At 40.5% G+C, this 13,645-nt stretch overlaps 1 protein-coding gene across 8 annotated transcripts in view; it reads right to left on the bottom strand.

Annotated features, from left to right (window-relative positions):
- Positions 1-13,645, bottom strand: part of LOC119656207 (kazrin) — a 414,592-nt gene that overhangs the window by 337,516 nt on the left and 63,431 nt on the right. For all 8 annotated transcript variants that reach the window (XM_038062602.1, XM_038062657.1, XM_038062661.1 and 5 more), the window contains one exon: positions 11,089-11,119. The gene's annotated coding sequence lies outside the window, so the exon portion shown is untranslated. The remainder of the gene's footprint in view (positions 1-11,088; positions 11,120-13,645) is intronic.

The following is a 13,645-nucleotide window of genomic DNA, read 5'->3' as shown; positions in this document are numbered from 1 at the left end:
AAACAAATGAAAAATTTCGTCGATGTGCTGACTAAATAGTCGTAGATGTGCCGATCAGAAGGCGGAAGAGGCAATGGATAGATCTAGAAGGACTGAAAAAGGGCGAAAACTCAACATAACGGGCTAAACCATGCAATGAGACTTACTATCCTATGATAGTTGACGAGTAGATCCCCTTAAAGCTACGTAGCGTAGAAGAGTGGAGGAGGAGTGCATGACTCTCGGAAAACCGTGAATGGATGTGAAACACATTGCCAAGGGCAGTAGTGTGGTTAACGTGCTATACCTAAAGTGGGTTTCTAAGGCAATCATATAAATATGCGAACAGATATATCAAGTGGTTTTGATACACCCCCTACACTTTGAACGTTACTTTTCTGATCACGGTAGAGCAATTAAACCCAGCGCACGAATTCTTCTGGCACTAAGGGTTGTCTTAGAGCATACCAGATGAGTTCGTGTGGCACACGACTAAATGCTTTCTTAGGATCCAGAAATGCAATCTAAAAAGGGCGCTACTTCCCACTGTGTTCCTCCGTGAGTAATCGTGCACCGTGTATCGCGTCAGTGGTTCCACAGTTCTTGACAAACCTGGCTTAATTACAGTTATTCCAACGATTTCGCGAACACGGTTGTCAACAATACGCTCAAAAATCTTCATGGTATGGGAAAGTAACCGGATCAGATGGTAATTTGAACATTCTGCTGGACTACCTTTTTTTTCCATACTTTACTGGTACTGGTACTTTCTTGCCAGTCAGATGGTGTGAAATCGTGGTCAGAGTTGAGATGATAATAATAATAATTAGCCGATCCGAAGCCCGGTTGTGAATGGAGGAGGGATAGATTGCTTCAGTGTGAATGGATGTAGACCACCACAGCGTCTCAGGGAGTCGGTGAAGAAAATGTAGTAACTTTGCAGACTTGCAGATCACTCACCGAGGAAGCTATCATCGCAGCTGCCAGATGGAGAAATACGAGGTTCGGTACGGATAACTGGAAATGAATCCTTTGCGTAGACCACAATCCTGCATCTCGGCTGTGTGATGGACTTAGGAGGTTACAGCATGCTGAGTGGATTACCGCTGAACACACTCGCCATGCCAATTTGCCTGGCATGCATTTTGCGGATATTATCGAAAAAGAGGTTCGACGAGCCACAAACAGCTCGAAGAACTGGAGGGGCCCAGGTCTGGATCGGGTGCAGAACTTTTGATACAAAAAGTTCACCAGTAGGAGACATGGTCGGTTGGCACGTAGCATAAATCAGGTCATGAGGCGGCTGAAGAAATTTCCACCCTTCACTGCGGGGGTTACCTACTTTATCCCTAAGATGGACACGATTCAGGACTCCGCAGACACAAGACCGATTACTTGCTTACAAACCCTCTGCAAATTCGTAACGTCCACTGTTGTTGGAAAGGTCAATGCGCACCTCGAGATAAATAATGTAATATTTTGTCCCAGAAGCAGGAGGGCTGCCGAGTCGGGTCAAGAGGTTGTAAAAAGCAACTCATTATCGACTCGGCAATTGTAGGAAAATCAACTATAGGCTAAAGAAACTTCTTTAGTTGCTATATCGATTATGACAAGGATTTCGACAGCGTCCCGGACACCTGGCTAATCGAGGTCTTAGATCTGCATCGCATTGATTCGAAACCAATAAAGTTTTGGCGACAATCATGGTGCATTCATCTAAAGATACCAATATTTCAGCAGGCATCTTCTAGGCGGATTCGTTGAGTCCCCTTGGATTTTGCAAAGCACTGAACTCATTTTCATGGCTACTGAATGTTGCTAGAGGGCATAGTTTTCCAGTAAAGTATGACCTACGTACTAAATCAGAGCTGGATGTGATGTGGATGTATACCTCCATAATAAAACCCATTTTGATGTATGCATGCATCGTCTGGTGGCCAAGACTGAACTTTGCTAATAGCAGGAAGCTGCTAACGCAGATTCAGAGACTTGGTTGCCTAAGTATTACTGGAGCAATGAGTACTACGCCGACTGCGGCACTTGAAGCTATCCTAAATTTACCCCCCATTCACTTGAAGGTGAAACGGAAAGCGGCCAACGACGCATAAAGGCTCGATACCATTGGGACGTGGAAAGGCGGCCAATCAAACGGTCATGCGTCTATCTGGAAATTCCTTGAAAAACATCCGGTAGCCCTGATGCCGATCGATCATATGGTTTCCAGATTCGTCTTTGAAAAGACATACACTGTCGTAATCACCGAAAGAGAAGAATGGTCGACAAGGGGCCATGAGTCTTTTCAAATTATAGACCTAATAATCTTCACCGACGGGTCAGCCATGGAGGATGGATCGGGCGCACGGGTGTTCTCGGAGAATCCGATTATAGAACTGGCCCGACCCTCGGAAAAATTACGACCATATTCAAGGCGGAGATATATGACATTTCATTGGCAGCAGAAGAATGTCTGCGACAGAAATGGAGGGGTCGCACCATTCGAATCTGTTCCGACAGTCGGGCGGCATTATCAGCACTAAATGGCAACAACATATCAAGCCAGTTGGTATGGAGTTGTCATCAGGTGCTGCTGAAACTTGGCCGACTGAACGAAACAATATTGCCGGTAATGAGGAGGCTGACAGACTGGCTAATCGAGGGTCTGGATCCACAATGGTGGGGCCAGAACCAGCTCTTGGAATCTGACCATCTACTGTCAAGTCGACTCTGAAGGGTGAAATTGCAAGGATTCACGCAACCGAGTGGAGAAATTTGGACTTTTGCCGGCAAGCGAAAATCCTTGTGAAGGAGCCTAGGGCCACTAGAGCGGCATTTTTGTTGTCCCTTAAGAAGTGGGACATGAAAACCTTAGTAGGGCTTTTGACGAGACACTACCCCTTAAACTACCATATGGAAAAGATTGGGGTAGTGGTTTCGGTTCAGTTCGTGCAGCCAATGTAAGGAGGAGGAGGAGACGGCTCTGCAATTTTTATGCAGCTGCCCGGCATCCTCAGATCTCAGACGAAGACACCTTGGCAAGGTTTTTCAATGAAGAATCAGCACACTCTCTGCCTCTGGAGAATTTTCTAACATTCGCTAAAGCCTGCGAACACCGTAGGCGAGAAGCCATTGAATAGGCAACTAACGGGGATAGTACAATGGGCCTAACAATGGCCTGAGTGCTAGGAGCTGCGGCTAGTTAACTAAACTAAACTAACTAAGTCAGAGCTGATACATTTGATGTACTTAAATGACATCAAGTTGTATGCTGGTACTGACAACCACCTTAGACCCCTGTTGCGAATAATAGACATGTTTAGTCGTGATATTCGGATGTAATGTAACGTAAAAGTCATCACGACCCGCATGCGAACAAAGAATTGGTCACGTCCACATCGAAGTTATGATAGAGGCAGATTTCTACAGCTCGAGTTGGAGATTTTTTGCCCGAATTCCTGTAAAATCGCATTTATTGGGAAAGAATAAGAATTTTTCTTGTGATAACGGACGTAGGGGCGTGATTGACGACCATCATGATATCACCACCAAGTTGGGGTGCACTTATTTTTACAGCAAACAGCAGGCTGTTTCAAGGTAGACTATGATCTGACCCCACTTAACTTAAAGTATCGATCTTTCAATCCTCTGAGTGGGATGAAGTCTAAGACGATGCATGCGTGAATTGTCTTTGGCAGCCATATATCGATTTGCATTTGTGGAACAGATGACACGATGGGGAGCTCTTTGCTGGGACGGAGAGATTCATTTGTACCATTCAGGACGGCGGGTTGCCACCCGAGCAGGTGGAGGAGGACCAGTGCAGAATGTGTGATTCGGTGTTTGAGACGTTGGAGCATTTCATTTCTGGCTGGGCTGTAATGACAGTGGTTCAACGGACAGGCACGATGCTGTATGTAAGGTGGTTCATCAAAACTTTGCACACAACCATGGACCGATGAGGGAAATAAGTCCGATATACCGATATGCGCCGCGGACATTACTTGATAGTTCTGCTGACACAGTCTGGTTCAAACCATGCAGAAGTACAGCATTCTGGATACGTGTTTGATGTTGCGGGGACGGACTGCCATTAGCGTACCACCGGCCCCTTTATCTTCAAGAAGGTAGGATCGTCCCAGCCTAAGTGCGTTGCAAGTATTAGGTGAAATCCAGGATCTACCAAGATTGCGACAACTCCTCAGTAATAATCTTTGGCGCAACAATCCAATTTGATCTGAGCGTTCAAGTGTGTAGAGCACTTCGTTCGAGACCGGAACAGTTCACTACAGGAGGTAAATTATGTAGGAAGCGATGTGGCCAGCATTGTGCTTGCCCGTGATTATTATCTTGATTTGACTTAGATACTCATTCATAGCTGAGACGACTGATATCCGACATCTAGTCATGGTACAATCTCCTCCACCAATAATAAGATTTGAACCATAACCTTCTGCAGCGGCAGCCTAGCGCCCTAGCCACGAAGATATTGTTCATCAACCAGTTCTCTCGATGAATTTGAAAATACACGAAGTTAGTTGAGTAAAAGCAAGTCGGAAATAAATTCTGCTAATGAGAGTTAGTGAGAATACAAAGACATTTAAAAACGAACTGAATCAAAAAGGCTTTTAGAGAGCTATGCTATGAATTATGACAGTCAGTGTTCTATTTGAAAACATGTACGAATAGAGCAAACAAGTGTTACCCAGAAAATAATACTTGCATAATCAAAAATATAAAATTGTATTCATAAGAAAATCGTACATTTCGAGGCATCCTCTACATAAGCGGTTTTTTAATTACGAGATGCTTTCTCCCTGACAAAAAACGATTAAGTAAAAAGTAATATAGACAAAGTGCTAATGGAGTCCCCACGATGCACTTACAACTGTCGACCGTTTTTTCCAACTTTCAAACAAAAAGCATCAGTAAAAAATCTTTCAAAAAGATGAAACATCGAAAATGTATTTCACCATGGTTCACTTTTCCATGGTCTGGAGCTGCTAAAAGGGTAATTATTATCTTACCTGGGCCTCCTTTCCTTTTCCAGGCCTTTCCCTCGAGACCATCTTCCACTTTGATAGTACACGGTGAGACCAAAACAAACACTCATACAATTTAATTAAAAAAGCAGGTCAAAGCGCTAATTAGAGCTTGCACTGTTAATAGGTTCCTTTTTCCTGAAGCACAATTTGCTAGTGAATAGGTCCGACTGGTTCTCTCCATCCACAAGTAAAGAAGTATTCTTTTAAAATGCACCAGAGTGTCTCGGATGCGATGGGTGTAACACCTGTACACCACCAACTTAAATTTAGTTTCAACTTTTCAAGATGTGACATTTTTACTAGCAGAATCCAAATATAGCAAAAACACCGTCATTTTCGTTTCGTTGTGACATTGAGATATTCCAAGCAGTTTGAAACTTTGATCATAACTTGGAAATGGTTTTTTTTTCTTATAGCCATGCTGTAAGTGAACAAACTGTTATTGAAACTCCTCCGAAAAGCAGTGGAGTAATTTGTATCACATTAATTAACATAATGGGAATGATTCCTTTGCAGTTCCAGCATCATTCTATGAAGTGCAATTTCAGGAGTCGTGAACATTTGCAGGGAAATATTTGTTAATTCTTTCATGGATTTTGTGGGTGAGCCTAGGAATGACAAACTTCAATGGGTGATGGTTGTAATTCCCGTTCAAGGCTACACAAAATTGAGAGATATATCCTTACCGAAATGCCAACAACATATAGCCCTAAACGATTATACCCGACGCTTCCTATCAGTCCAATAGCAGATTTATCTAATCAGCTGTACACTCACATATCTATGATATGACACATTGAGCAATTCGATTTAGCTACTTTATCTGCTCTTGGCAAACGGGGACAAGCAATTCACTGTATTTTCACTGACAATTGATATATAGAATTAATATTGTGGATATGATAATATTTACGAGGCAATATCCAAACTGAATTGAAAGGAAATGGGATGCAGTAATCCCATAAAATCGAATAGGATATGCTCGTGGACGCATTCGTGCGCAACAATGGATACAAACGGATGACAAGTAATTTTTTTTTCATTCTGTGCAAATAACTCGCACCCCAGCCAGTGGATGTACTTTAGAGAGCTATATCCCAGCATATTAAAGTCAAATGCCTATTATCAGGTAACGTTCAAGAACAACAGGATAACATGGAAGATTTGGTTATCGAATTCCTAAAATAAAGCTACAAATTCTGTGAAAGAAATAATGCATTAATCTATTCGCAAACACTACTATGCTATGCATCTTGCTTAGCATGAAGTAAGAACACAAACGATTTAATCCACCACAAACTTTAATTGCAAAATTTTATTAATAATAACGAAATAGAGTGTTCGTGTCTGAAACGCCATTAGCAAATGCTACAACTGCAGTATACCGGGATACCGGAAGCTGGGCACTTCGGGTATAAAGTTTTTGTGTTAATCTTATGTGAAAAACTTCCTACGCACATTTTTCTATTCGTATATGGCTAGTTATCCAAAATATTCCTTCATATTCTTCTTTTTTAAACTACAAGATATACGTACAGTTGCGAAAAAAATAACAGTGCAGGCTTGACCTTAATTTTAATTTTAATATTTTTAGTACTAACTATTTATCTTTGAAGCACAATTTGCTAGTGAATAGGTCCGACTGGTTCTCTCCATCCACAAGTAAAGAAGTATTCTTTTAAAATGCACCAGAGTGTCTCGGATGCGATGGGTGTAACACCTGTACACCACCAACTTAAATTTAGTTTCAACTTTTCAAGATGTGACATTTTTACTAGCAGAATCCAAATATAGCAAAAACACCGTCATTTTCGTTTCGTTGTGACATTGAGATATTCCAAGCAGTTTGAAACTTTGATCATAACTTGGAAATGGTTTTTTTTCTTATAGCCATGCTGTAAGTGAACAAACTGTTATTGAAACTCCTCCGAAAAGCAGTGGAGTAATTTGTATCACATTAATTAACATAATGGGAATGATTCCTTTGCAGTTCCAGCATCATTCTATGAAGTGCAATTTCAGGAGTCGTGAACATTTGCAGGGAAATATTTGTTAATTCTTTCATGGATTTTGTGGGTGAGCCTAGGAATGACAAACTTCAATGGGTGATGGTTGTAATTCCCGTTCAAGGCTACACAAAATTGAGAGATATATCCTTACCGAAATGCCAACAACATATAGCCCTAAACGATTATACCCGACGCTTCCTATCAGTCCAATAGCAGATTTATCTAATCAGCTGTACACTCACATATCTATGATATGACACATTGAGCAATTCGATTTAGCTACTTTATCTGCTCTTGGCAAACGGGGACAAGCAATTCACTGTATTTTCACTGACAATTGATATATAGAATTAATATTGTGGATATGATAATATTTACGAGGCAATATCCAAACTGAATTGAAAGGAAATGGGATGCAGTAATCCCATAAAATCGAATAGGATATGCTCGTGGACGCATTCGTGCGCAACAATGGATACAAACGGATGACAAGTAATTTTTTTTTCATTCTGTGCAAATAACTCGCACCCCAGCCAGTGGATGTACTTTAGAGAGCTATATCCCAGCATATTAAAGTCAAATGCCTATTATCAGGTAACGTTCAAGAACAACAGGATAACATGGAAGATTTGGTTATCGAATTCCTAAAATAAAGCTACAAATTCTGTGAAAGAAATAATGCATTAATCTATTCGCAAACACTACTATGCTATGCATCTTGCTTAGCATGAAGTAAGAACACAAACGATTTAATCCACCACAAACTTTAATTGCAAAATTTTATTAATAATAACGAAATAGAGTGTTCGTGTCTGAAACGCCATTAGCAAATGCTACAACTGCAGTATACCGGGATACCGGAAGCTGGGCACTTCGGGTATAAAGTTTTTGTGTTAATCTTATGTGAAAAACTTCCTACGCACATTTTTCTATTCGTATATGGCTAGTTATCCAAAATATTCCTTCATATTCTTCTTTTTTAAACTACAAGATATACGTACAGTTGCGAAAAAAATAACAGTGCAGGCTTGACCTTAATTTTAATTTTAATATTTTTAGTACTAACTATTTATCTTTCTTTCCAATCGTACGGGAAGTATATCGAGTGTCTACTATGTACAGAACTTGATGAAGGAAAGAAAAAACTATCAGCAAATCCAGTGTCCTCTGTAGTGTTCGGCATAAATGATAGCAAATGTGCTTAAATTCGAAAGTAAGCCTGAAACGGCGGATAGGAAGCGACCAATATCCCCGTTGTTGCAAGAGGAACTCTTTCATTACGGCACACCAGCTAAAAGACAAACGTGATGTGGCAGCTACGGTTCAAATTGTTCGACGGAGATTAAGAGAGAACGATACGAGACGCTCAATAAAAGGCATGTAGCCGCACGTTTACAGTTCGCCAAATCCCATTTAATTTGGAAGACCGAGAAATCGAGAAACATTTTATAGGCTGATGAGTCCAAGATTGTTTTTTATGGTGGCAAAGGGTCCTATAGCTACGTAAGGCGTCCACTTCATTCGGTCTTTGATCCCAAGTATTATGGCATGGGCTGACTTTTCTTTCTATGGAGTAGGCCCAATATATTGGATAAAACCAACGTTAAGCCAAAATGATCTGAAAAAATGCCGATAAAATGGATCCTTCAGGATCACAATGTCCCGAAACACAATAGCAAACAAGTCGGGAAACCGGAAGCTACACGCTTCAGGTATGAAAGGTTTTGTGTATTTCTTTTATTAAGAGATTTGAGTGTGCATTTGTCCCATTAGCATGTAGCACGTAAAATATGCATATATTATCTGAAAATATCTACTTTCAAGTGATATTGACATTCATAGTCTAGTTTGCCGAGGAGCGACATTTTTGACCTAGTATAACTTTGATAGTAATAGTGCGATTTTGACCAAGTTTGGCATGATCATACTCTAAGCTGTAGCCTACATTGCTGCAAAATTTTGTGATTCTAGGGTGAACATAATGGGGGGTTTCCTTTCAATTACTAAAAATTATAGTATAGTACTATTATTAACTTCATTTGAACAAGTATCGGTATGGAGAGTATTCCGGAGCCTAGGCACCATATAGTGGCAGCACCCTGATTTTCTTCAAATTTTTCGGTTGGGTAGTTTCTGAGAATGAGTTCGTTAAAAAAATGGTCATTTTCAACCCCCCGCACTCCCCATCTTTGCAACAGGTGTCAAAACTAAGAACGGTTTCGAAAAGTACTAACCGAGACCTTTAATTTGATACCCCACATGACTATATTTGATGAAAAAAAAATGTACACCCCCCTTTTGCATGTATGGGGACCCCCCCCCCTTAAATTCGACGTAAAAGGATGTAACTCACTGCATGCGTGAGCGTTCACAGTTCCCACCTTTCTACCAAATTTGGTGCCAATCGCTACAACCGTCTCCGAGAAAAATGCGCGTGACGGACAGACAGACAGACAGATAGTAAACCGATTTTAATAAGGTTTTGTGTTTACACAAAACCTTAAAAAGGAAGATGTGATATTTACCGAGAAGACAGGTTTCATCTGCATCGCAAAACTAACTATCCCAAAGTGGAAGATAATAACATTCGGTTTAACACTCAAATAACAGACAGGTGGAAGAAAAAGAGAATTGGGAAATAGCGAAAGAGATATGCTCGGGGGCTAGGCAAGATGGCAGTAGGAAGTTTTAAACCACTAAGACCATCTGGAGTGGACAGCATCTTTCCAGCATTAGATCGAACGGACTTAATAATTTTAGCCTTGGGATATATACCATGAAGGTGGAGGCGAGCAAAAGTTTCACTCCGAAAGCAGGCAAAGAGATACTTATCACCTTAGATCTTTCAGACCAATTCGCTTCACAATATTTCTACTCAAAAAGGTGTAGAAGGCCATGAGCAACTGCATTAGAATTAACGTTCTAACGAGTAATCCATGCCCGGGATGATATGGATGGATATCAACAGGCTTACCAGGTAACACGAGCAAGCGAAATTGCCTTCTATCAGCTGAGGGACGACTATAGAAATCAAAGAAATAGCACTGTGGTCAATTTGGGGTGTCGAAGGAACTTTAAACTACACACTGAATGCGGAGATACAAGATGCCCTTATCCCCAAGAAAGTTGAGAACACCCTGGCCTTTTGGATAGGAAAGATGTTGGAGAGCAGGCAAATAGAAGTATTAACAAGTACTAATTACACCTAAGAGAGCTAATGAATACTGGAATACAAGTTCAAAGTTGAGCTGACGATGTTGTACCAATACGATGTTGTACTAATATGTGAGCAGCCTATTTAATACAGTCCAAACTGGATTGAGAATAGCTTGTGCCCGGCATAGAGGCCGCGGCTGCGTATTAATCCAAATAACGCGACTTTAACACATTAAAGAGCCACTGAATCAAATGGGAAAGTAGTTTAACGAGAAGCAGAGGTTAAATACTTGTGAATTATCCTGGGCAACGTTACTCTGGAATACATATTGGGAAAATATGTATGTCGGAAATGTACAAGGATGATAATTTGCAGGTGCATAGTAGGAAAGAAATGAGTATGCATTTCGAAAATACTAGGCTGGATATATACTGCAGGAATTAGGCTAATGATTATTTATAGGGCCGCAATCTGAGGACATAGAATCGAATGCTACACAACAGGCAGAAAGCTGTACAAACTTTAAGAACTGACTTATGTCGGTATCATTGGAAGACACAATGAAGACTTGTTCAACTGCACCTCTAGAGGTCCTTCTGATGAGCAAAGACGGGTGTGCCACCTTCGTCCTTCAATGGAATTATAAGGGACAGATATTGCGATTCTGACTGACAGCCGGGGGACTACCAAGGTACATCAGTCTACCCAGAGCAAACCCCAAACTGTGTCTGAATGTATTTATAAATTCAATACGCTTGCGCGATAAGGGGGGGGGGGTGTGAGTTGGAAGGCAATTAGTTAACGGATGAACCAGAACGTTTTTGTGGAGTCGGAAAGGCATTCAGAGCCATAATACTAAGGAGTGAAGAGGATCGGTTGAAATAACTATACTGTGCTAACTTACCAGGAGTGAACAATCTAAGGTCAGTTTTTACCTGGAAAGAGAAAACGAAAAATTAGTAATTAGTACTAGAACTAAAATTGGTAGCAGAAATGTAAGCTTTTTGCTCCTAAAAAGATCTTTGTAGAAGAAGTATTTCTTTCTTCCCTTTCTCAACATTTTCCTGCCAATTTTCAGCCTCATGATCAATTCCATCTATATCTCTTTAATTTTTCCCTAAATTCATTCCATTTTTCACCAAATCAATTTAAAATCCTACAAATGCTGTGAACATCCGGCCTAAGCTGGCTAATTCGCAAATTAATTTCAAATCATTCTGGCACCAAAGGAGCTATTAATTAGATTTTATAGCAACTGGATACTTTTGATACCAAAACGTAATATCCTGAGCTTTTATACTAAATATATAGCCATATCGATGGAAGATTCATGCAAACCTTGCTAATTCCAGTGCACGAAATGGGGTCTCTACTTCTCTGAATTAATCACAACTTCATCGATTGATTGAATCTTGATTATTTGATACGGGAAAAATTCAAATTATCTGGAATGAATCGTTGGGAATTCAGAATACCAGAATTTATCGTAGAGATTTATTTTGTTTTATTGGGCCTTTCTCTTTGAAAAGAAGAAACCGGAGAAGAGGAATCAGTATCTACCGTCTATTCAAAAATGAACGGTGATCGACATGTTGCAGGTAGCATTACCATATCTGGATTGCAGAACTAATGCTTATGAAAGTCCGTTAATGAATATCCCTTCCATTTTTTTATGGTGCCGTTTCTGGGGTAGGGGGAGACTTTGTGACCAAATGGCTTAGACGAAGAGGTAGAGAGAGACCAAAGCAAATGTCGACGGAACGTCAGCACAGGCTGATTGTCAAGTTATTTTTGAAAAATAACCTGATGAGTTTCAGGCAAGTCAGGGGTATACTCATATTGGCAGAACGTTACGTGCATATTTTCATAAGTATGACGAACTATTTATCTCTTGAAAAGAAAGTGAAGAAAGAACAGTACGATGAGGAAAACTTTATTCTCAGAAACCACAACTGGACCAGCGGTGTAACCAGGATGGTCCAAGGAAGGTGGAAAAGTTATCCCATGTAAAACATCCTGAAATGGTTTATATTTATGGAAGCCTGCCGGTACAAGGTTTTGGCCAGTTGATTCATTACTCTAGAATATTAAATACACAATTGATAATGAAATTATATAAATTTGACCTGCTTAAGTCTGTATGATAAAATCCGTCCGAATTCGGATTTTTATGAATGCAATGACCCCAAACGTCGAAACTTTACCTGCACACTACAAAACACGGGATCAGCAGAATCAGCTGGCCATTTCACCCAATAGAAAATTTTTGAAAAGAATAAGACAGGTCACTCTTTGGCGAACAATTGACGAGGCTTTCAAATTATTAATCAGCGTATCAAGCCACTATTTTATCTATAAACTAGACTTGGTTGTGAGTCACAGTCAAGATTCCTAGTCCAGGTCGAAGGAAAAGTAATTTCGTGCTAAGATAGAAAACTTCTGGGATCGCAACCACTTGATAATGAAGTGGACCGGAAGCAAACCTAAAACAACATTACGGGGATCAACAATTACAACATGCAACATCGTAGCATACCAAAGTCGATTCTCTTCTACTAGCAGCGAGGTTGGCAAAGTTGCAGGATTGTCCTTTTATATATTATATAAGAGCCATGGGTTCAGTTTAACAAAATCTGTGACCTTATACATTGACTCCACTCGGGACCTAATGCAGAGCCAAGTGAAGAACGCGAGAGAGAAGTGTTTAGCTCCGGCCAAGCTTTGGTCCGAATTGGGGGCGGATTTATGTTGAATATAATTCGCACCATTTTCGTGTTTTGCGAATTATATAATAAAAGCGAGCGTATAACATCTGCGAGCCGCTTCGGTCACGGTGCTCCCAGGGCACAGATGAGGCAACGGCTGATGAATTGCTTCTACCCTGATACGAAACCGTAGCCGTCTTCGTCGTTCTTTTACTATTATTCTTTTTTCTTCGTTTGCTTGAAGTAACGCCACTTGACCTAATACTGTGCCATTCTGTTCTGAAATTCATTACAAATCTCGTGCAATCATCTAAGTGATTGCGTTCGGCCCTACGTTCGGCGCCATTTGTAATGAGTTAGATAACTGGATGATGATCAAGAACATCTGGTTGACCGAGGTCGATAAAGAGGGAAGGCCTATCCCAAAAACCTAAAAGGTTTTGATAAATAACTGGTAATGCACGGCCAGCTTGGTCAACTTTTTACGTTTCTGATACAGCTCTCCTCTCTTGGCCGACTCCAAACTGAATAGATCGCTCAGTCTTATGAGTCTCTTATATAATATATGTAAGTAATTATTATGTGCGAAATGAATCTCCCGTAAAACATACTTTGAGGTGCTCAAGGGTTGTGAACAATTATTAAAAACCAATTACATGTCCGTGGTGGACCATTGTATTCGACTCATGTCTCTAACAGAATATCCAGGATTCGTTTATGTATCGCAGGATTTCCGTTAGTTGGTGTGATGCTACT

This window comes from Hermetia illucens, chromosome 1 (genome assembly GCF_905115235.1).
Source record: "Hermetia illucens chromosome 1, iHerIll2.2.curated.20191125, whole genome shotgun sequence".
Classification (NCBI taxonomy): Eukaryota; Metazoa; Arthropoda; class Insecta; order Diptera; family Stratiomyidae; genus Hermetia; species Hermetia illucens.
The sequence above is the reverse complement of the archived record's forward strand: the minus strand, read 5'-3'. Positions and strand labels throughout refer to the sequence as shown.